Source organism: Meriones unguiculatus, chromosome 2 (genome assembly GCF_030254825.1).
Source record: "Meriones unguiculatus strain TT.TT164.6M chromosome 2, Bangor_MerUng_6.1, whole genome shotgun sequence".
NCBI classification, from domain to species: domain Eukaryota; kingdom Metazoa; phylum Chordata; class Mammalia; order Rodentia; family Muridae; genus Meriones; species Meriones unguiculatus.
Genome location: NC_083350.1, coordinates 115,318,840 through 115,342,117, shown reverse-complemented (window position 1 = coordinate 115,342,117; position 23,278 = coordinate 115,318,840). Strand labels below are relative to the sequence as shown.

Sequence of the window (23,278 nt, the reverse complement as noted above, 5' to 3'; positions counted from 1 at the left end):
GGCCATTTGTTTTCCAGACTCTTTGTTTCTGAGTTCTTTGTATATTCTGGATATTAATCTACTGGATGTGTAGCTGGCAAAGATTCTTGCTCTGTGGGTTTCCTCTTCAGTTGATTGATTGGAGACACTGGAAGGAAAAATAGAAAGGGAAGATGTGATATCATTATATTTTAATTAAAATGTATTTTATAATACTGTCATTTGGAGAGTAAAATCCAGACTCCTGTGGTGTAGAAGACATTTTAAAACCTAATCCAACATCCTTTCCAACCTTTATTTCTTAATATTCTTAATCATTCATACTACTTTTCCTCTTCTTCCTTCTCACCTTTCCTTTTCTTCTTGTATGGATGTGTATGCACATGAGTTTGTATGTGCACATGCATGTACCGAGGTCTGATGTCGATGTTGGTATCTTCCTCTATTACTTGCCACCTTATTTTGGGACTACAAATTCTCCTGCCGTTTTGGCTGGATTTTCTAGTTACTGCACTCCTAGTGTCTGTTTCTCTTCTCTCCCAGTGTCAGGTCACAGACATAACAAGTGCCAATATACCCAGCTTTAAATGATGATGGGGACTCAAACTCAGACTGTCAGCCTTCTGCTGCAAAACACCCTCCTGCTGCTTATATACGAGCAGTTACTGTGAACATACTATCATCATTTCCTCAACAGTTTATGCCTTTGAGCTCTTCGTGAATCTTCATTAGTTTGTCTCACACACTCTTTTTATGTGTTACTTATCATGTGGTTCTTAGGTGAATCATTTTGTTGACAAATGGATTATAATATTCTTTCTGCTACCATTGCAGTATACATAAAGTCCCAGAAGTAATTATAAAAGTGTTCGATTAAGGAACAGGCAACTGACTTCATGTCAGTTCTTTTCCTCTTTTCCTCTTACTAGGGAACCCACATGAAGACTGAGATGTCTATGGGCTACATCTGAGCAGGGTGTCTAGGTCCTCTGTATGCAAGAACTTAGGTTGATGTATCAGTCTCTGCAGTTCCTTTTGGGCTCTGCTATTTATTTATTTATTTATTTAGGCTTTGTTGGTCTCCTTGTATGGCTCCTGTCCACCCCCTCCCCCGGGACCTTTTATATCCCTTTTCTTCCATAAGACTCCTTGTGCTCTGCCAGCTCCTTGATCACTTCACTCTCGTGAGACAACCTAGCTAGCCCACAGAAGAAGAGGATTCAGGCAGTCTTGATGGTACCTGATAAGCTAGGGTCAGACAGTAGGAGAGAAGGATCTTCCCTATCAGTGAACTAGGGAAGAGGGATAAAGGAAGAATAGGGAGGGAGGTGTGACGAGGAGGAGATGAGTGAGGGAGCTACAACTGGGATACAAAGTGAATAAATTGTTGTTAATAATAATAATAAAATAAAAATAAAAGTGAGCATTTTGAATCATTGGAAAATTATTCTAGCTTTGTGAGCATTTCACTGTATATAATTTTTAGGGAAAATAAAATTGTAGGACATTTCTTATCTCACTATTGACATTTTGCATCAGAAAACTTTTTAAATGGGGGTCGTCATCTACACTGGAATATGTTTAGGAACATACTGACCTCTACTTGCAAATTGTCATTTGCAATCATGCCTGGGTTGTGGTGAATAAATATGAATCCAGCCGTTGCTGATAATCCTGGTTTGGCAAAATTTCTCCAGATTATGTCTCATTGGCTGAACAGTCTAATTGGCCAAACTTAGGTCACATGACTAGAATATCAAGAAGTGGGGAGGAAAAATTTTATCTTCTTGGTTTTATACTCTCAGTTGGGACCCTGTCGCACTCTAGACCATCAGTTCTCAACCTTCCTAATTCAACATGCTACGCTTTAATACAATTCCTCATATTGTGTTGGCCGCCAACTATAAAATTATTTTCTTGCTACTCCATAACTGTGATTTTGCTGTTCTTACAAATTGTAATGCAAATATCTGAAATGCAGGATATCTGATATGCAGCTTTGGAGAAAAGATTCTTTGAACACAGCGGGGTTATGACACAGAGGTTGAAAACCACTGCTCTAGAGCTTAAAGGAATTTCAGTCTAGTCAAAAAGACATTACGTGATGAGCAACCCAAGATATGGGGAAAAATAGAACCGGAAAGGAGTACTGAGCTTTATGGCTTGGTGTATTTGTAGTTTAGAAAGTAGAATATCTGCTGTCTGAGGTGAAATACACACAGAGCTGACACTGGAGCCAAGCAAGGAAGGTACTCCATTACCAAATAATTTCATAATGGATGAAAGTCACAGTGCTGACAGAAGAGCAAATAGGAACTGTTTGAAGTAACACATGCTTTAGTATAGGTTTGCATTTTCACATTTTGGAAGAGGCTTTATCTGTGATCGAAAGGGTGCTTCTCTGGTTTTGGCAAAGTGCCACAATCTCATTTCGAGAATTTGAAAGCTTAAGATAATTGTACATTTTAATTGGTGTTAGATTGTACAGAATACGATGTTTACTCATGCATTATAGAACTGTTATCTCTATTAGCATATTGAATTTGATACATATACAAACACTGGAGTCAAAGAAAAATCTGTAGGGAAATCTTAATAAGAGTGGTGTATTTTTTTTTTCTGTTGCTTTCTCTTTAAATTACAAAATAGTATAAGATCATTACGTGCAAATGTTTTTCTCAGAATCTTTTCTGCTAACTCATCTTATTCTCCCATATTGAGTCTGGACTCTTAGACTCTTTGGCTTCTGTGCTAGTTCATTGGTTTCAGTTTAGCCTGACATGAAAGTAACTAAGAGGACCATTTCTCTCAGCTGCTGAGAAACCTCTGATTCCCTAGGCTTTTTTCTTCAAAGAAGAACTGTTCCACAGAGAGAGGGGCATTGTTCTGTTGCTTTGATTGCCTGCTCTCAGCTTTCTGCAGTCTTTATTTTATTAAGTGACAAAGACAGAGAAAGATTTAATGAGCATTGCCATTGAGAACAGATAGAAAGAACAATCTTTGTACTAAGATTCATTTAATCTACATTGGCTCATTTCTTGGTGAGCTGCCATGTGGGTACTGGGAGTTGAACCTGAATTTTCTGGAAACTCAGTGTTCTTAATCAATGTATCATCTCTCCAGCCGACCTCCACAACCTCATTTATTTAGAAAAACAAGTTAATTTCAGGATACCATTCAAGATACCATGGACCGATTTTGCTAGGCTTTTGATGTGTTGAGGATGGCACTGGTAGAAAATTTGTGGTGAAGGAAACTCTTAATGGTCTTGAGTCAGAAAACAGGGGAGAAGCCAAAGAGCCATGAACTTCTCTGTAGTCACACGCACATCAGTGTCCCAAGGAGGCTCCACCTCCTGCAGGTTTCATTATTTCTTTCTCATCAGCACTGCTCTGGAAGCTAAACATTGATGCAACGATCTTTGACAGACTCATTTCCAAACCATAGCATTACCCAATGGGCTCAAGTAGAAATAGGACCTAGTAAAGCTTCCTGGTAATATCTAGATTTAGTGTAGTTGCTTATTTTCTACTTGAAATGAGTTTTACCTTCTCCAGGTATCTTATAATGCACATATAGGTGTTCTATTTTATCAAAGAGATCTTCCCTGACTATGTCAACTCTAAGTATTCTTGTCCTACTACTTAACAGTCCCCCTTTGCTTTCTTATTATTAATATTGTGCCTTGGGTTTAATTTCTACGCTCTTGAGTGCTGCTGCTACTTCTAGTCTATAAGGCTTATAAGGTCAGTGGTGTTATCTTTAACTTTATCTGCAGAATTTTGTCAAGTACATAGTGAATATTTATTAAATTATGAATGAATAAATGAATGAATGTGTTACCATTTGAAAATTTAATGTTTACCATATTTACTTCAATGGAATTCTCTAGAGTGTACATTAGTAACAGAACTTGATCACCTTTCCTAACTTATTTTTATTCTGCTTGGTTCTCCAAGATGCAGAGATTTTGTCTTGGTTCTTTAAGATTAGCAGCTGAAAACTCTGAATGACAGAAACCATGCATATGCTTATTGTATTCTTTTCACTTTCACTATTTTCAAGTTAGCAGAAAATGATATTAAATAAATCATATTAAATCAAAGGCATGTGTGCTTGGATGAACACACATATATTTATGCAGAATATCACTAATTTAATGTTGAATTTATCTCTCTGTGTGGAGTTTAGTTTTTGTTATCCCAGCAATTATAAATTTTTATGTTTATTCACTAAGTAAAAAGGTGGCCTTCCATGAAGGGCACCTGAGAATTTTTCATAAATAAAGGCATATGAGGGAGATTGATAAAACATAGTGTGTTAAAATTTCCAGATCTAATCCACCTCAAAGTGCCCATTATCTTTATTAAAGGTAATTTTTGCAATATAATTACAGCTGTAGTTGTAATTATGAAGGCTTAATAATTTAACAGAGGAAATTACTCTGAAATCACGGGCAGTGTTTCATAAAAAGTCAGCTTCCAATCTCTGCTTATGTGAATGCCCTCTTTAAAGTATAAAATCCATCTTCTCAGAAATAGGTGAGATAAAAGCAGTCTGATAATCTTCTATCATTGGCACCAATATATATTTTTAAGCAGATATCCAAAACCCAAGGCACACTGTTATATACTCATCTCTACCCCTGCTAGTGATGGTCTTGAAGAGGGAAAGGAGGCAGTATTTCATCTATTCTCTATCTCAAGTTTTCCAAATAAGTGCTAAAAGCCTCACTTTTGCTTTTAGTGGGGTTTAGTAGAAAGCCCCACTAAAAAGCATATGTCTACAAGATAAATTATTGTTTTCATGCTTGGTAAATAGATAAGTGATGCTAATATATGCAGAAATTATAATAATTGATGTATTTCCCTCCCAGAATGCATTGTGTTCAGCTTTATATAAAGATAATATATTCAAATAAAAATAAGTTGTTATGCGTACACATTATTATATTTTTACAAATAATATTTGTATGTAACTAGATTGGGAGGCACAATTCCAAAGCTACCAGAAACCCTTCTTATTGCTTCTTCAGTTACTTTTCGCCCACCATCTATGAGTGTCACTCTGACATGTACAGAGCATTCATGAGCTATGTCTGTTTTAAACTGCATACAAATAAATAATGCAATATTGCCTTATGTGTATGGATTGCTCTTTTCTAACGTTCTGTTTGTGATACTCATTTCATCCCCGGAGGCTGTGGTTTGGTTATTGGAGAAGTGACTGGGTAAGGGCTTTGCCAATTTGGGGGATGATATGCATTCCTTTGTCTTGGGATGCATTTAGGAATGAAGTGTTTAGTTCAGTTTTGGCTCAAGCAGAGGGTGTTCTGTTGTTTGAAAGTGGTAGTAGAAGTGTCTGTTCCTCTCTGCTGCATTAGGATATAATTTTTCAACACTGTTTACAGAAGCATGCCTATTTAAGTTTAGCCTTTTTGATGTGTGTGTGTGTGTGTGTGGCACATTATTGTTTTAGTTAATTTTCCCCAGTAGGTGATGAAGATAAGCTTTTTTTTTTTTTTTATACTAATAGTTTACCATCCTCTTTTCAGTAGTCCTCACTCACAGCTTCTGCCCATTCACTTTGGGGAAGGATTGTTATTCATATCTCAGGTTTGGGGAAGAGCTACTCCACAATTAAGAGAAAGTGTTATCAATATTTTTATTAATGAATTAATTTCCTTTACATCCATATTGCAGCTTCCCTTCCCTACTTACCTCCCAGGTCCTCCCTTTCATCTCCTTTTTCCTCCCAAACCCATCTCTCCTTCCCTTTCTCCTCAGAAAAGGGGAAGCTTCCCATGGATATCAACCAGCCTTGGCATATCAAATTGCAGTAGGACTAGACATAACTTCTACTGAGTCTAGACAAGGCAGCCCAATTAGGGAAAGTGGATCTAAAGGCCGTCTACAGAGTCAGAGACAGCCCCTACTCTGGTTAGTAGGGGACCCAGGTGAAAACCAAGCTGTATATCTGTTATAGTGTGGGGACCTAAGTATATCCCATGCATGTTCTTTGTTTGGTGGTTCAGACTACACGGGCCCAGGTTAGTTGATTGTTTTTTTTTGTTTTGTTTTTGTTTTTGTTTTTTTGGTGTCCTTGACTTCCCTGGCTCCTTCAATCTTTTCATCCCCTTTTCCACAAGATTCCTCGAGGTCAACCAAGAGTTTGGGCTGTGGGTCTCTGTTTCCATCATCTGCTGGGTAAAACTCAATGGACAATTATGCTAGGCTTTTCTCTTCAAGTACAGCAGAATATCATTAATAGTGTCAGGGGTTGGCTCTCTCTTATGGGATGAATCTCAAGTTAGGACACAGATTCGTAGGCCATTCCTTCAATTTCTGCCCCATGTTTAGCCCTGTGTATATTCTAGGCAGAATAAATTTTGTGTTGAGGGTTTGAAATTCTTTTTCTTTGTTGAGTCTTTGTGTAGTTTAGATATCAGGGTGACTGTGGGCTAGTAGAATGAGTTTAGGAATTTTCTTTCTGTTTCTATTTTGTAGAATAGTTTGAGGAGTATTGGTATTATTTCCTTTTTGAGAGTCTGTTGGAATTCTATACTAAAATTACCTAGCCCTGGGCTTTTGTTATTGTTGTTAGGAGACTTTTGATAACTGCTTATCTTTCCTTAGGAAATATAGGACTGTTTGATTTGTTTACTTGATCTTGCTTTAACGTTGGTAAGTTAACTTTATTAAGAAAAGTGTCCATTTCATTTACATTCTCCAGTTTTGTGGAGTACAGGCTTTTGAAATAAGACCTAATAATTCTTTTTTTTTTTTTTTGTATTTGCTGTTATGTCCCTATTTTCAAATTTCTGATTTTGTTAATTTGGATCATATCTATCTGTCTTTAGTTAGTTTGGCTAAGGGTTTGTCTATCTTGTTGATTTTCTCAAAGAACCAGCTCTTGGTTTTTTTGATTCTTCATACTGTTCTCATTGTTTCTAATTTATTGGTTTCAGTTGAGTTTGATTATTTCTTGCCTTCTACTCCTCTTGGGTATGTTTGCTCCTTTTTGTTCTAGAGATTTCAGTTGTGCTGTTCACTTGCTAGTATGAGATCTCTCCAATTTCTTTTTGAAGGCACTTAGTGCTATAAACTTTCCTTTTAGCAATACTTTCTTTGTGTCCCATAAGTTTGAGTAAATTGTACCTTCATTTTCACTGAATCCTAGAGAGTTTTTAATTTCTTTTTTTTTTCTTCATTGACCCAGTGGTTATTGAGTAGAGAGTTGTTTAGTTTCCATGAGTTAGTAGCCTTTCTGTTATTTTTGTTGTTGTTGAAGTCCAGTTTTAACCCATGGTGCTCTAATTAAATACAAAGTGTTATTTCAATTTTTTAGTATCTGTCAAGGCTTGCTTTGTGTCCAAGTATGTGATCAGTTTTAGAGAAGGCTAAAGAATAAGGTACTGAGAAAAAGGTATAATCTTTTGTGTTTGGATAGAATGTTCTGTAAATAACTGTTAAATCCATTTATTGATACCTTTGGTTACTTTCAATATTTCTCTGTTTAATTTCTGTCTCCATGAGCTGTCTATTGGAAAGAAAGGGGTGTTACTATTAATGTGTAGGGATTGATGTGTGATTTAAGCTTTAGTAATGTTTCTTATGCAAATGTGGGCATCCATGCATTTGAGGGAGAGATGTTCAGAACTGAGACATCATCTTGGTGGATTTTCCTTTGATAAGTGTAAAATATCCTTTTCCATCTCTGATGATTGATTTTTGTTGAAAGTCTATTTAATTAGATACTAGAATGGCTACTCCAGCTTGCTTCTTGGGTCTATTTGCTTGGAAAACCTTTTTCCGGATCTTTAATCTGAGATAATGTCTATCTTCATTACTGAGGTGTGTTTCTTGAATGAAGCAGATTGACAGACTCTGTTTCTCCATCCATTCTGTTAGTGTATGTCTTTTTATTTGGGAATTTAGCCCATTGATATTGAGAGATATAGATGACCAATGATTGTTAATTCTTATTTTTTTGCTGCCTGTGGTGGTAGTGTGTATGTGTGTGTAAAACCCTTCTTTTGGTGTCAATATCTTTAATATTTTAGAAAAAAAAATGAAGATTTTTCTCAACACAGGTTCTAGAGTTTGTGTGATTTTATAAATCTGAACTGAGAAGTATTCCTCTCTGATTCTAAAGTAACTAAAGAAAAAAAAATACAAGAAATCTATACTATGTTTATTTCCTCCTGCTACTCTTTAAAACAATTTGGAGATGACTATACTCAAGCAGAATATCTTGAAAGAGGAAGCATGAAATCCAGGGTTTAAGTCAGAAAACAGAACAAAAACCAAACAAAAACAATACCCCTCCCCCAAAACTCACAATGATACACCTTTTTTTGATACTTTTACTAGTTTAAAGTGCCTGGTTTAGAACACTGCCAATTTTGGTGTTGATATGTATAAATTTGAATTGGGATGCATTTAGCAATGAGGTGTTTCGTTCATTTTTGGCTTAAGCAGAGGGTGATTTGTTAGTGTGAATTGATTTTGAGTGATCAAATCCCAAACTTTGTAATAATCATTTTATGTTTGTGAGCTTTTTATGATGTAACATCACACACACACACACACACACACACACACACACACACCACAGGCATACAATATCTTTTAACAGAAGCACTTGCAATTAATTTAAAACAAGTTATTATCAACTAAATACTAATTTGAAGTGCTTCAAAATCTACAACTTAGAATAAAAAATTTATACAATTTTGGTAGATTTGGAGATTATGCAAAATGAAGAAAATACTTATAAGCCCAATTTTAATAGACAATATAATAAAAGGAAGAAACAATGGTTCAATACTTGCTAGCTTCCCATTTTCAATATTTAGAATCACCTTTTCCAAGCTAAAACTCTCCTTTATTTCTATATCAATCTGAAATAGCAGCATTACAACCAATCCCTTTCAATTTTCTCAGCTTGGATTTTGTATATGATATTATCCATGAAATCAAGATTACTGTTTAAAGCAAAAACTAAGTTCATTGCACTTTCTGCCACACCAATCGCTATTTCACCATGGTGAGACCCAAAGCACCTTCCTCATAATTTTCTCCAAAGGACTGATGTATTCTCTCCTTTTACTCTACTTATTTATTAATGTCCTAATGTGATCTCTTGAATGGTGAAAGACTCCTGTTGGTAGAAGCAGTATTTTATTCATTTTCTAACCCACACAGTAGCTAGAACAAGCCTCCCACAGAGAAGGATCCTATCACACACTGATGGAGTTCAGGAATAAAACATTCAATAACGCTCATTAAAAAGTAAAGACAAATCTAGTGTGTGACTAAGAGAAATAATTATTTCTAAAAATATCACAGCCCTCCTACATTTTAGTTTCCACATGAGGATTTTTATTTTTAATGGGGTGAACATAACTTCTGTCTTAATATGTTTCCTGACTTTGAAGATCTATATCCTACTTTATTTAAAGCTCTGCTTATGACATTTTCCTTGCTGTCATCTTCAAAACCCAGAAAACTAGTCTTTAATCTTGTATTTCTTCAGTGAATGTATCCTATTCATTGATAGTCCTTACCAAATGACTTGTCTTCAGGATGGCTAGCCTGTGACCTATCAGCTAGTCAATTCAACAAAAATCACAAGGCTCTTTTATTTATTTATTTTTGATTCATTATTCTGGACTAAAATGATGAGATCAAATATATTTATTTATGCAAACACATATTAGTTATCTCATATTATCATACTTTGGGGGTATTATGAGTTCCAATAATGAATTATATTGACTTTGAACACAGGGTAAACACATTATTGTTGGGAAAATATTTTATGAAGATAAAATATAATATACTATAATGAAAGTAAAGGAAAAATCAAAGGCCAGAGAGAAACTTGGGGTTTTCCTTTAGATAGATATTTCAAAAGTAGAGGCTTGTCACTGACCAGTTAAAATATGCTCTAAGTCATGAATGAAATGTAACAAATACTATTTAAATATTTTCATGAAAATTTTATTGTACAGAAACTAAGACACAAAAGTAGACCTGGCCCATTGGGAAATCTAGAGAATCATAGAAGTTCACACTGGGAAGTCCAACTGTGTACAAACTTACAGATCAGGATCAAGGCTCTATTTATTCCCAGTAAAATGGAAAATTTCATACTGCTGAAGGACTCATTTTGTGTTCTCTGTAGAAGCATGTGAGTAAAAAAGGGATGGAAGCAGATAATAGCAATTCAGAAGCAAAATGAGTAGGCACAACCTCAACTCCAGAACAATAGCTTTGATTGATATGTAACCAATGGAGAGATAGGGAAGAGATAGTCTGTGTCATATGACCTTCTGGTAGGAAAATACAGCATCAGCTTGTGTCATGGCTTTCTAATGGAGGTTCCATGCTTATAACTCATCTTGCACTTGTGCCTATACCTATCGCATTTGCATAAATCTCTGATTTATCAGTTGCTTGCATGTGCCCCCTTTGCTCTCATAGTTGAAGTTTTATTTTCCCACTGTCAAGGCTTAATTATTTCTATGTAATTTTTTTATGTAGAACCACTGAAATGATGACTTATTAGTTATTTTGTTCTTCTTTCATCTTTCATATGTATCTATATCTATTATATATCATAGACATAATGTGCATGATTTTCATAACAAAGATTTTCTAAGAATTGATGCAATTCTTTGGAATTTTTTTCTGTTTTTCCACTTTAAATGGATTGCTGCAGCCATGAATCATCTGAAGGAATGGGCGGGCATGGGAGCGTTAGCAGGCCTTCTGGTGTTGGTCTCCTTGGTTTGCCTGTGGTATATATGCAAGATTAGACTCTCACAACAGTGTGATGCAGCCATGATCATTCAGGCCTTTACAGCCATTAAAGCAGGACAGTCTCCCCAAGCATGGTTGGATACCATAAAAAGCTAAAATGATACCCTCAGGATGCGAGGCTAAGCACTGCACTCAGGGTCAGCCGCTTTCGACCCAGAGAAGAGCATGTCTGATTGCATGCGGGTTGATGCCCCAGGTCCCGCCTCTGAGAAAAAGGTATCGGATGGGTCTGATGCTCTTTGGGTGGATGACACCTAAATGAACATCGGTACAAAGTCCCAATTTATTTCTAATATCAGAGATCAGACCTCTACTCTTGCCTGATGCATCTAAAACAAAAAGGGGAAACTGTACAGAGCTGCGGAATGCTATGCCTTGAAGATGGAGCTGGTTTCCGCCTTCCACCTTCCCGATGGTGAGTGCTCTCTGTCACAAACAATTCCACATTTGGCTAAGGCTGAGGATCAGGCTTGTTTCCATGTATGTGGACCTATCTGCATTGCCCACGTGGCACGCCTGGGTTGGCTACCCAGAGGCTATTTAAGCTGTGGGCTGGCTTTCCCCAGGGTCCGAGGATTGTTCAAGGTTCCTGAATAAACTGCATTGAAAAAAAAATTTTTTTCTTTCATTTTAAATCCTGATTGTAGCCTCCTTACTCATCTTTTATCAGTCCTACCCTCCCTCCTTCTTTCCCCCTATTCCCTTCCCCTAGTCCACTGAAAGGGAGAGTTCTCCTTTGCCATCTGATCCTAGCTTATCAAGTCTCATCAGGATTCCATGTATCCTCTTCCTCTGTGTGGCACATTTACACAATGTGTAAACAAGGAAATCTTGGGTCGAACTGAAAAGATCATCCTGAGTGCGGTAACCCAGAACCAGAAAAATGCACATGGTATATACTCACTTATAAGCAGATATTAGCAATATTATATAGGAAAAATTCCTTCAATGTAGTTGTCTGAAGGCCAAGCAACTGAAATTTTAATACACACTTTCCCTTTGTATTTATCCTTGGATCTAAGGTTCTGCTATCACATAAAGGAGACCCTCTTGCCTTCCCCAAAGAGCAAGGCTGAATAAATCTTCTCTCCCTCATAAAAATACTGTTTTAAGCTGTTTTAGTGTATTTTGAGCAGCACAATTTCAGTAAATCTTATTGTATCCTCATCCTGTTTCTCATGCCTGTTATTTGTATCACTGAAGTTGTAGCAAAAGCACATCTGTCCCCAAAAGGTGGGAAAACATATAAACAGACTTGGATGGCCTTTCTAGAACTTCCATTTGACCATTACCTATAAGGAGGAACAGAGTGTAATAAGGTGGAATGGATGGCCAGTTACAAAACTAAAGACCTTACTTTTAAATAATTACACTCTGCTAACATCAGTAAATAATGAGAAAAGTGAATAGGAGCTGAATATAGACTATCATTTATCTGTAGAGGAATATAGAATGGCAGAGAAATACTTAAAGAAATGTTCAACGTCCTTAGTCATCACTGAGATTTCACCCACCAGAATGGCTAAGATCAAAATTGAAGTGACAATACATGCTGGAGATGATGTGGAGAAAGCATTTCCACTGCTGGTGGGAATGTAAACTTGTACTTCCAAACAGACTTTGGAAATCAGTCTGGCGCTTTCTTAGACAGTTATGAATAGTGCTTCCTCAAGATCCAGCTATAGAACTTCTAGGCATATATTCAAAATATGCTCAAGTATACAACAAGGACATTTGTTCAATCATGTTCATGGTAGCTTTATTCGCAATAGCCAGAACTTGGAAACAACCCAGATGTCCCTCAATTTAGGAATGGATATAGAAATTGTGGTACATTTACAAAAGAGGATACTACTCAGTAATTAAAAACAAGAAAATTATGAAAATTTCAGACAAATAGTGGGATCTAGAAAAGATCATTCTGAGAGGTAACCCAGAAGCAGAAAGACACATATGGTATATACTCACTTATAAGTGGATACAGGACCTATAATATAGGATAAACACATTAAAATCTCTACACCTAAAGAGGCTAAGCAAGAAGGAGGACCCTGGGGAAGATGATCAATCCTCACTCAGAAAGACAAATGGGATGGACATCAGAAGAGGGAGAAAACAGGAAACAGGACAGGAGCCTATAACAGAGGGCCTCTGAAAGACTCTACCCAAATGCTGAGACTCTTAACCAAACTTTGGGCAGAGATCAGGGAATTCTGTGAAAGGAGGGGGAGAAAACAGGAGCTCCACAATGAGAACAACAGAACCAAAATATCTGGGCCCAGAAGTCTTTTCTGAGACTGATACTCCAACCAAGGATCATTAATGGATATAACCTAGAACCCCTGCTCAGATGTAGCCCATGGTAGCTCAGTATCCAAGTATGTTCCCTAGGAAAGTGAACAGGGACTGTCTCTGACATGAACTCTGTAGCAGGCTATTTGACCACCCCCCTAAGAGGGGTCCAGCCTTGCCAGGCCACAGAGTAGGACAATGCAGCCAGTCCTGATGAGACCTGATAAGCTAAGGTCAGATGGAAGGGGAGGAAGACCTCCCCTATTAGTGGACTTGGAGAGGTTAATGGGAAGAGATGAAGGAGACAGGGTGGGATTGGGAGGAAATGAGGGAAGGGACTAAAGCTGGGATACTAAGTGAATAAACTGTAATTAATATAAAAAATAAAAATAAAAAGACCACTATAAAAAACAAAAGAAACAAGAAATGAGCTCTTTTGTTCAAAATTTTTCTGAGATATAGAGATGTTGACTCTAAATCATTACTTGTATTAGCCAAAGATGTTATAAAGATGGATAATATATAATTCTTTAACGAAAGTATTTAATTTTTTCCTGGTCATAAAACAAAACAAAAAAGGGTGGATATATTGTGGTACTGTTACTATTAAGCCTCATGTCATAAACCATTAATAAATTCTTAGCATGAAAGAGGAACCAATCCAGGTTTAGCAGCCCCCCAAATGAAACATATATTATTTGGGTCATGAAAGGTAGATAGAATTATGTCACTGTTGTCTCAGTGGCCCCTCTAGAGCTTGTGAAGTTCCTACCAAGACTTTCTGGTAGTAGTTCTAGATCTATGCTCGTGATGAATTTAATGGGGGCAGAGCTGTATGATTGTTAAAGCATAGTGGGAAGGCAGGCCACTGTGAATGTTAAAAAAGAGCAAAATGTGAACAAAAAATGCTTTTAAATGCAGAACTAGGGAGAATTGGATGTAATTATGCCTTTTCTGTTGATTAGCACATGCACCAGCCTTATACTCAGCAATAGCACAGATGAACACAACAACTCAGTTTCTGACCTTTAATAATTAACATGGGGAATTATAAAATCATTTTACCTGACATAAATGTCATAAGAAGTAGGGGATAACACTCATTACCATATATTGAGCAACACTGAGTGGCTAAAGGGATGGAAATAAAACAGAGGTATGAAGTTGCCTTTTGGATATATGAAGCAGTAGTTTTCGTGAGCCTTTTCTAATTAGATAAAATAATAACACTGTGGAGATGATGTTATTAAAATTATTTAAATTAATTCTATTTGAATCATTTGTCAGTTTTATGTTCACATTTATGCACTTTGTAGATAAAGTAAAATAAATTTGAATAAAGCAATGAAAAGTCACGGTCAATTGAATAATTCTCAAGATTATAAATCAGGGGAAATTGATGGCTTATTTCATCATATCACACATGATAATACAAAGCTATACAATTATATCACATGTGGTTTGTATGGAAAGCTTTATATATAAATACTTATGGTAAGTTATGATCATATCTGCTTTGCTTCTTAATTACTATTGTGTCTTATATACATACTTTCTTCTCTTAATTCTACATAGAGTATTTGGTTGATTGATACTTATGTTATTGGAAAACACTCAACTACTGAAATGATCCTATATCCTTATTCCACTCCTTATTCCTTATTCTTCTAATTTTCTATGAACACTGCACATGTATTGATTGATTTCCAGGGTGTTCCAAGTGACACAACTACAAAGGTTAATAGCAGCATAACCCATTGCTGCAAAATGTGCTTGATGTGCCCAGAGCAACTGTCATGTTGTGTAAGTTATGGTGTCCATTTAATTAGATGTTTAATTAAATGATCACTGCAGAATTGACCTAAATAAGCATGGTTTCTGATGATGTCTTTTGTTTGTTTTACATCAACTCTTCTTTAAAAGACAAAATGAAAGAGTAAAGAAAATGAAATTATTAATTTTTTTTCAAAATTGTGAGACACACAAACATTTTATAAAAGAATTGTACACTCTTGGTCTTGACTGGTTCATTTTAATATGTGATTAAAACTCTTAGTCTCCCTTTTCTTCTCTTTCTAAACACACACAAAAAAACACACATAAGTCAGTCTGATAAATAGAATAAAAATAAACCTACAAAACATCGAACTTAGTATATTAATATATTAACATAGTGACTAATGTCTTCCTACAACTGAATAACTGAAAAAAATATAGTGACTTTGATTTTGATGGCCTGTTCTCTTCAATATCTCAATTATTTTCTTTCTTTTGTGACTATTTTATATTTTTATTTTAATTAATTTTTTATAATTTCTTCACTTTTTATCTGGTTGTAGCCCTCCTCTTTTATCTCCTTCCAGTATCACCCTCCTTCATTTAACCTCCCATCCCAGTCACTGAGTCCTCAGAAAAGGGGAGCCCTACTCCCCTACCATCTGACCCTAGCCCATCAAGTTTCATCAGGACTGCTGGGGTCCTCTTTCACTGTGTCATGGCTAGGCTACCCCGCCAGGAGGAAATGATCAAGGAGCAGACAACTGAGTTCAAGTCAGAGACTGTCTCTTCTCCTCTTATTAGCGAACCCACATGGAGACTGAACTGCCTACCATCTACATCTTAGCAGAGGGTCTACATCCTATCCATGCATGGTCCTTAGTTGGTGCATCAGTCTTTGAAGACAGTACCCCACCCCTGGACCAAAATTGTTGGCTTTGTTGGTCTCCTTGTAGAACTCCTGTTCCCTCCAGGTCCTTCTATCCCCCAAATCTTCTATAAGACTTCCTGTGACCTGCCCAGAGTTTGGCTATTAGTTTCAGCACCTGCTTCAATCTTTACACAATGGAATACTAGTCAGGTATTAAAATAGATCAATTCTTACATCACATATTGGCAATTTCAGTAAAATTTTGATTTTACAGTGTTCTATGATATCATGATTATCTAAGTATACATTTTATTATACAAAATAGCACACAGTTAATTTAAATGATTGCCTAAGTAATCCAGAATATGATTCCATATTAATTTTAAAAAATTATAATGTTAATGAAAATATAATAATTTAAGATTGCTTAAAGACAATAGAAATTTTAGAAAATTACTACAGATCATGATTGGAGAACCTATGAACTGAACATTTCATTTTGACTGCATGCTATGACTCTAGACTTGGATCAGTTCTGTTATATCCCATATTTACCCATTGTGTGTACGTTTGAAGAAAAATCACAAGTGTGGAAAAGCTAGTCTTCTATGCATTCAGGCTCTAAAACCTCTAGGAAGTTGATGTCATCTTTATATTTTTTTTTTACAATATTCTCTACTAAATTTCTTGTCTTCATTCAAAGACCATTTTTTTTGTGCTTGCAGGTGTGCCATTAAGTTGCCTGTATGAGATGCCTTGAATTTCTTTATGAAAACACTTAGTTCTATGAACTTTCTTCTTAGCACTGCTTTCATTGTGTCCCATATATTAGGGTAAGTTGTACCTTCATTTTCATTGAATTCTAGGAAGTCTTTAAATTCTCTATTTCTTTCCTGACCCAGCTGTCATTGAGTAGAGAGTTGTTCAGTTTTCATTTGTATAGGCTTTTTGTTATTTCTGTATTGTTTAGGTATAGTTTTAGACCATGGTGGCCTGGTATGAAACAAGGGATTATTTTAATCTTGTATCTGTTGAGGTTTGCATTGTGCCTGACTATATGGTCAATTTGGAGAAGGTGCCATGAGGTGCTGAGAAGAAGGTATACACTTTTGTGTTTGGATGAAAAGTTCTTTAGACTTCTATTAGGTCCATTTGATTTAAGTCTTCTGAGTGTCATCATTTCTCTGTTTAGTTCTGTCTTGATAATGTGTCCCTTGGTGAGAATGGAGTATTGAAGTCTCCCACTATTAAGGTATTGGGATTGATATGTGATCTCAGCTTCAATAATGTTTCATTTACAAATGCAGGTGCTCTTGTATTTGGGTCACAGATGTTCAGGTTTTGATGTCCTCCTTGTGGGTTTTTCTCTTTTTAATATATTTTTTATTACACTTTACTTACTTTGAATCACAGCTGTAGCCCCTCTGTCATTTCCTCCTAATTCTGCCCTCCCTTTTTCCTGCTCCTCCCATTCCCTTTCCCCAATACACTGGTAGGGATGGTTCCTCCTCCACTTTCATCTGACCCTAGCCTATCATGGGCTCCTCAGGACTGGCTGCATTGTCTTCTTCTGTGGCCTGGTACTGCAGCACTCTACACAGGGGGAGGTGATGCAAGAGTCAGCCCCTGAGTCCATGTAAGAGACATCCCCTGTACTCCTTACTAAGGAACCCAATTGGAGGCTGAGCTGCCATGGGCTACATTTGAGCAAGAGGTTTAGGTTATCTCGATGCATGGTCCTTGGTTGGCATATTAGTCTTTGCAAAGATCCCTGGGTCCAGATTTTTTTGGTTCTGTTGGTCCCCTTGTGGAGCTCCTGTTCCCTCCAGGTCTTTCTATCTCCCCCTTCTTTTATAACATTCCCTGCACTCTGCCCAAAGTTTGGCTATGAGTCTCAGCATCTGCTTTGATTCCCTGTTGGGTAGAGTCTTTCAGAGATCCTATTGGTAGGCTCCTGTCTTGTTCCCTGTTTTCTCTCACTTTCTTTGTCTATCCCATAGTCTTTCTGAGTGGGGATTGAGCAACTTCCCTAGGTCCTCCATCTTGTTTAGCTTCTTTAGATGTACAGATTTTAGTGTCATTATCCCATTTTGTATGTCTGATATCCACTTAAAAGTAAGTATATACTATGTATGTCTTTATGCTTCCAGGTTACCTCACTCTGGTTGATCTTTTGTAGTTCCCACTGTTTGCCTGCAAATTTCATGATTTCCTCAATTTTACTTGCTGAGTGAGTACTCCATTGTGTAAATGTACCACAATATTTGTATCCATTCCTTTGTTGAGGGACATCTGGTTGTTTCCAGAATCTGGCTATTATGAAGAAAGCTGCTACAGACATGGTTGAACAAATCTTGTCGTAAACTAGTGCATATTTTGGATATATGCCTAGGAGTGGTATAGTTGGATATTGAAGTACCACTATTCCTAATTTTCTGAGAAAGTGTCAGATTGATTTTCAAAGGGGTTGTACAAGGTAACATTCCTACCAGCAATGGAGGAGGGTTACCCTTTCTCCACATCCTCTCCAACATGAGTTGTCATTTGAGATTTTGATCTTAGCCATTCTGATAGGTATGAGGTGAAATCTCAGGGTTTTTTTGATGTGCATTTCCCTGATGACTAAGGATGTTGAGCATTTCTTTAAGTGTTTCTCTGCCATTTAATATTCCTCTATTGAGAATTCTGTTTAGCTCTATACCCCATTTTTAAATTTTATTATTTGATTTATTGGTATTTAACTTTTTGAGTTCTTTATGTATTCTGCATATTAGCCCTCTGTCAGATATTGGATTGGTGAAGATCATTTCCTAGCTTAAAGGCTGTGGTTTTGTTCTGATGACAGTGTCCTTTGCTTTGCAGAAACTTGTCAGTTTCATGAGGTCCTATTTATTAACTGTTGATCTTACAGCCTGTGCTGTTGGTGTTCTGTTCAGGAAGTTGTCTCCTGTGCCAATGAGTTTCATGCTCTTCCATACTTTTTTTTTTCTAACAGGTTTAGTGTATCTGGTTTTATTTTGAAGTCTTTAAACAACTTGAATTTTGGTCTTGTGCAGGGTGATAAATATGGATCTATTTTCATTTTTCTACATGTAAACATCTAATTAGACTAGGACCACTTGTTGAAGATGCTGTCTTTTTTCCATGGCTTTGACTTCTTTGTCAAAAATCAAGTATCCGTAGGTTTGTGGGTTTATTTCAGGGTCTTCTATTCAATTCTGTTGATCCACCATTCTATTTCTATGCCAGTACTATGCAGTTTTTATTACTATTGCTCTGTAGTACAGCTTGAGATAAGCGATGGAGATACCTCCAGACAATCTGTTGTTGTACATGATTGTTTTAGCAATTCTAGATTTTTTATTCTCCATATAAAATTGAGAATTGTTTTCTCATGGTCTGTAAAAAAATGTGTTGGTATTTTGTTGGGAATTGCATTGAATCTGTAGATTGCTGTTGGTAGGATGGCCATTTTCACTATGTTAATCCTACTGATCTGTGATATGGATCTATCTTCTGGTGTCCTCTTCAATTTCTTTCTTCAGAGACTTGAATTTTTTTTTTCAAACATGTCTTTCATTTGCTTGGTTAGAGTCACACCAAGGTACTTTTTGTTGTTTGTGGCTATTGTGAAAGGTGTTGTTTCCCTAATTTCTTTCCCAGCCATTTTGTTTTTGTATATAGGAGGGCTACCTTTTTTTTTTTTTTGAGTTAATTTAGTATACAGCCACTTTGCTGAAGGTGTTTATCAGTTGAAGGAGTTCTCTGATAGAATTTTTTGCATCACTCAAGTATACTATCATATCATCTGCTAATAGTGATACTGACTTCTTCCTTTACAATTTGTAACACCTTGGTCTCCTTTAGTTGTCTTATTGCTTGAGCTAGGACTTCAAGTACTATGTTGAAGAGATATGAGAGAGTGGACAGTCTTTCCTTGTCCCTGATTTCAGTGGAATTGATTTAAATTTTTCTCCGTTTAGTTTGACGTTGGCTATAGGCTTGCTGTATATTGCCTTTACTATTACCTAAGTAATAGTAAATATATACCTAAGTACATGCCTTGTATCCTTGATCTCTCCAAGACTTTAAACATGAATGGGTGTTAGATATTGTCAAATGCTTTTTTTTTTTGGCATCTAAGGGGATAATCATGTGGTTTTTCTCCTTCAGATTGTTTATATGGTGGATTACGTTGATGGATTTCCATATATTGAACCACCCCTGCATACCTGGGATTGAGCCTACTTGGTTATGGTGGATGATTTCTTTTATGTGTTCTTGGATTCTATTTGCAAGTATTTTATTGAGTGTTTTTGCATCAATGTTCACAAGAGAGATAGGTCTAAAGTTCTTTTTTTTTGGGGGGGGAGTCTTTGTGTGGTTTAGGTATCAAGGTGACTGTGGCTTCGTAGAGTTTGGTAATGCCCTTTTTTTTCTATTTTGCATAATAGTTTGAAGAATATTGAAGTTAGCTCTTCTTTGAAGGTCTGGTAGACTTCTGCACTGAAACCATCTGGCCCTGGGCATTTTTGGGAGGGGAGACTTTTGATGACAGCTTCTATTTCCTTAGGGGATATAGGACTATTTAATTTATTTACCTGATCTTGATTTAATTTTGGTAAATGGAATTTATCAAGAAAATTGTCCATTTCATTTAGATTTTCAAATGTTATGGTGTATAGTCTTTTATAGTAAGACCTAATGATTGTTTGGGTTTCCTCAGTGTCTGTTATAATGTCCCCCTTTTCGTTTCTGATTTTGCTGATTTGGAGAGTTTCTTTCTGACTTTTAGTTAGTTTGGCTAAGGGTTTTTATCTTGTTCATTTTCTCAAAGAACCCACTATTGGTTTCATTGATTCTTTGAATTGTTTTCTATGTTTCTAATTTATTGATTTCAGCTCTGCGTTTGATTATTTCCAAACATCTACTCCTCTTGGGTATGTCTGCGTCTTTTTTTTCTAGGGCTTTTAGGTGTGCTGTTAAGTTGCTCGTATGAGATGTCTCAAACTTCTTTCTGGAGGCATTTAGTGTTATGAACTTTCATGTAACACTGCTTTCATTGTGTCCCATAAATTTGGGCAACTTTTGCCTTTATTTTCATTGAAGTTTTGGAAGTCTCTAATTTTTTTTATACTATTTCTGTGTTTTTATTTGAGAAACCAAAAACACAATTATCACTACAGTTTTATCACTACAGTTTTTAGCATTAATGTTCTTCAATATTGGAGTGTTAATGTATAATGATAAAATTAATATTCTTCTTTAATGTAAAAATGTCTGCTTTTCCTTAACAAATATTATTTTTATCAGCATTCAATTCAAAAGCCACTAAAATAATTTATATTTGCAACATAAATTTTTTTGTTTCTAAACCCGAAATATTTCTTTGATTCATCCTGTTTTTGCTTAATGTGTTACTATACTTCAAGACCATAACTTAAAGTAATTACACTTGATTCTAACCAATAAAGACATTTTAACCTTAAACTATAAACTATCCTAAGTACTTAAGCCATACATACATTGCTATAAATAAATAGACAGATAAATGATAGGCATATACATAGAATTTCTTCCCTGACCCAGCTGTCATTGAGTAGAGAGTTGTTTAGTTTCCATATGTATTTAGGCCTTTTCTTATTTCTGTTATTGTGGAGGTCTAGTTTTAGGCCATGGTGGTCTGATAGGGTAAAAGGGATTATCTCAATCTTCTTTTTTCTGTTGAGGCTTGCTTTGTGCTTGACCCTGTGTTCTATTTTTGAGATGGTTCCCTGAGGTGCTGAAAAGAAGGTATATTCTTTTGAGTTTGGGTGAAAAAGTTCTATCGACATCTGTTAGGTCTATTTGATTTAGGACCTCTGTAAGTATCATTGCTTACCTATTTAGTTTCTGTCTAGATGGTCTGTCCCTTGGTGAGAGTGGAGTGTTGAAGTCTTCCACTATTAGGGTGTTGGGATCGGTGTGCAATGTAAGCTTTAATAATGTTTCATTTACAAATGCAGGTGCTCTTGTATTTAGGGCATAGATGTTAAAGTTTGTGATGTCTTCCTGGTGGATTTTTCCTTTGATGAGAAAGAAGTGTCTCTCCTCATCTTTTTTGAATAATTTTGGTTGAAAGTCTGTTTTTATTAGATATTAGGATTGTTACTCCAGCTTGTTTTTTTGCTGCCATTTGCTTTAAAAGCTTTTCTCCAGCCCTTTACTGTGAGGTAGTGTTCATCTTGCAGAGTTGTGTTTCTTGGATGCACCAGAATGTTGAATCAACAACCTTTCTGTTAGTCTGAGTCTTTTTATTGGAGAGTTGAGTCCATTGATATTGATAGATAATATTGACCAATGAAAGTTTGTTCCTTTTGTTGTGGAGTTGGTAGTAGCAGTGTGTTTCTGTACTTGTTTTCTTTTAATTATTTTGTTATGAAGTTACTATAACTTTTGTTTTCTTGAGAGTAGTTGATTTCGTTGTATTGGAGTTTTTCTTCTAGTATCTTCTGTAGGACTGGGTTGCTGTGTAGTTACTGTTTAAGTTTAGTTTTGCCATGGAATATTTGTTTTCTTCATCTATGTTGATTGAAAGCTGTGCTGAGTACAGTAGTCTGGGTTGGCATCTGTGTTCTCTTAGATTCAGTGCGACATTTTCTCAGGTCCTTCTGGGTTTCATATTTTTAGTTATGGTGGCTAGTATGATTCTGATAGGTCTAACTTTATATGTTACTTTACCTTTGTCCCTTGCTGTTTTTGATATTTTTCTTTGTTCTGTATATTTAGTGTTTTGAATATTATGTGACAAGAGGAGTTTTTTTTCTGGCCTACTCTATTTGGTGTTTTGTAAGACTCTGGTATATTTATGAACATCACTTTAAGTTGGGAAAATTTTCTTCTATGATTTTCTTGAAAATATATTCTGGACCTTGGAGCCTGGAATCTTCTTTTTTTGTCTATTCCTATTATCCTTACGTATCTTTATATGGTGTCTTTGATTTCTTGGATGTGTTGTGTCAGGACCTTTTTTCATTTTATGTCTTTTTTGAGAGATGTATTGATTTCTTCAGTTGTTTCTTCAGTACCAAAGATTATCCCTTCCATATCTTTTTTTTATTAATTATTATTATTAATTACAATTTATTCACTTTGTATTGTGTTTATGACTCACTGCCTCATCTCCTCTCAGTCCCACTGCCCTGCCTTTTCTCCCTCTATGCCCCTCCCCTAGTACACTAATAGGTGAGAACCTCTTCACCTTCTATATGACCCTAGTCTATCTGGTCTCATCAGGACTGGCTCCATTGTCTTTCCCTGTGGCCTGACAAGGCTTCACTCCCAGAGGGAAGTGATCAGAGAGTCAGCCACTGAGTTCATGCCAGAGACAGCCCCTGCTCCCCTTAGTAGGCAACCCACTTGGAGATGGATTCTATGGGCTACATCTGAGTGGGGGTTTTAGATGTTCTCCATGAATGGTCCACTTCTTTCCTAAAATTCCAAGCATTCTGCCCAAAGTTTGGCTATGAGTCTCAGCCTCTGTTTCGATAACTTG

The 23,278-nt window shown here is 36.2% G+C and overlaps 1 protein-coding gene across 3 annotated transcripts in view; it reads left to right on the top strand.

Moving 5' to 3' along the window:
* The window catches only part of Acss3 (acyl-CoA synthetase short chain family member 3), a 231,985-nt gene that overhangs the window by 67,608 nt on the left and 141,099 nt on the right, over positions 1 to 23,278 (top strand). The window lies entirely within an intron of this gene.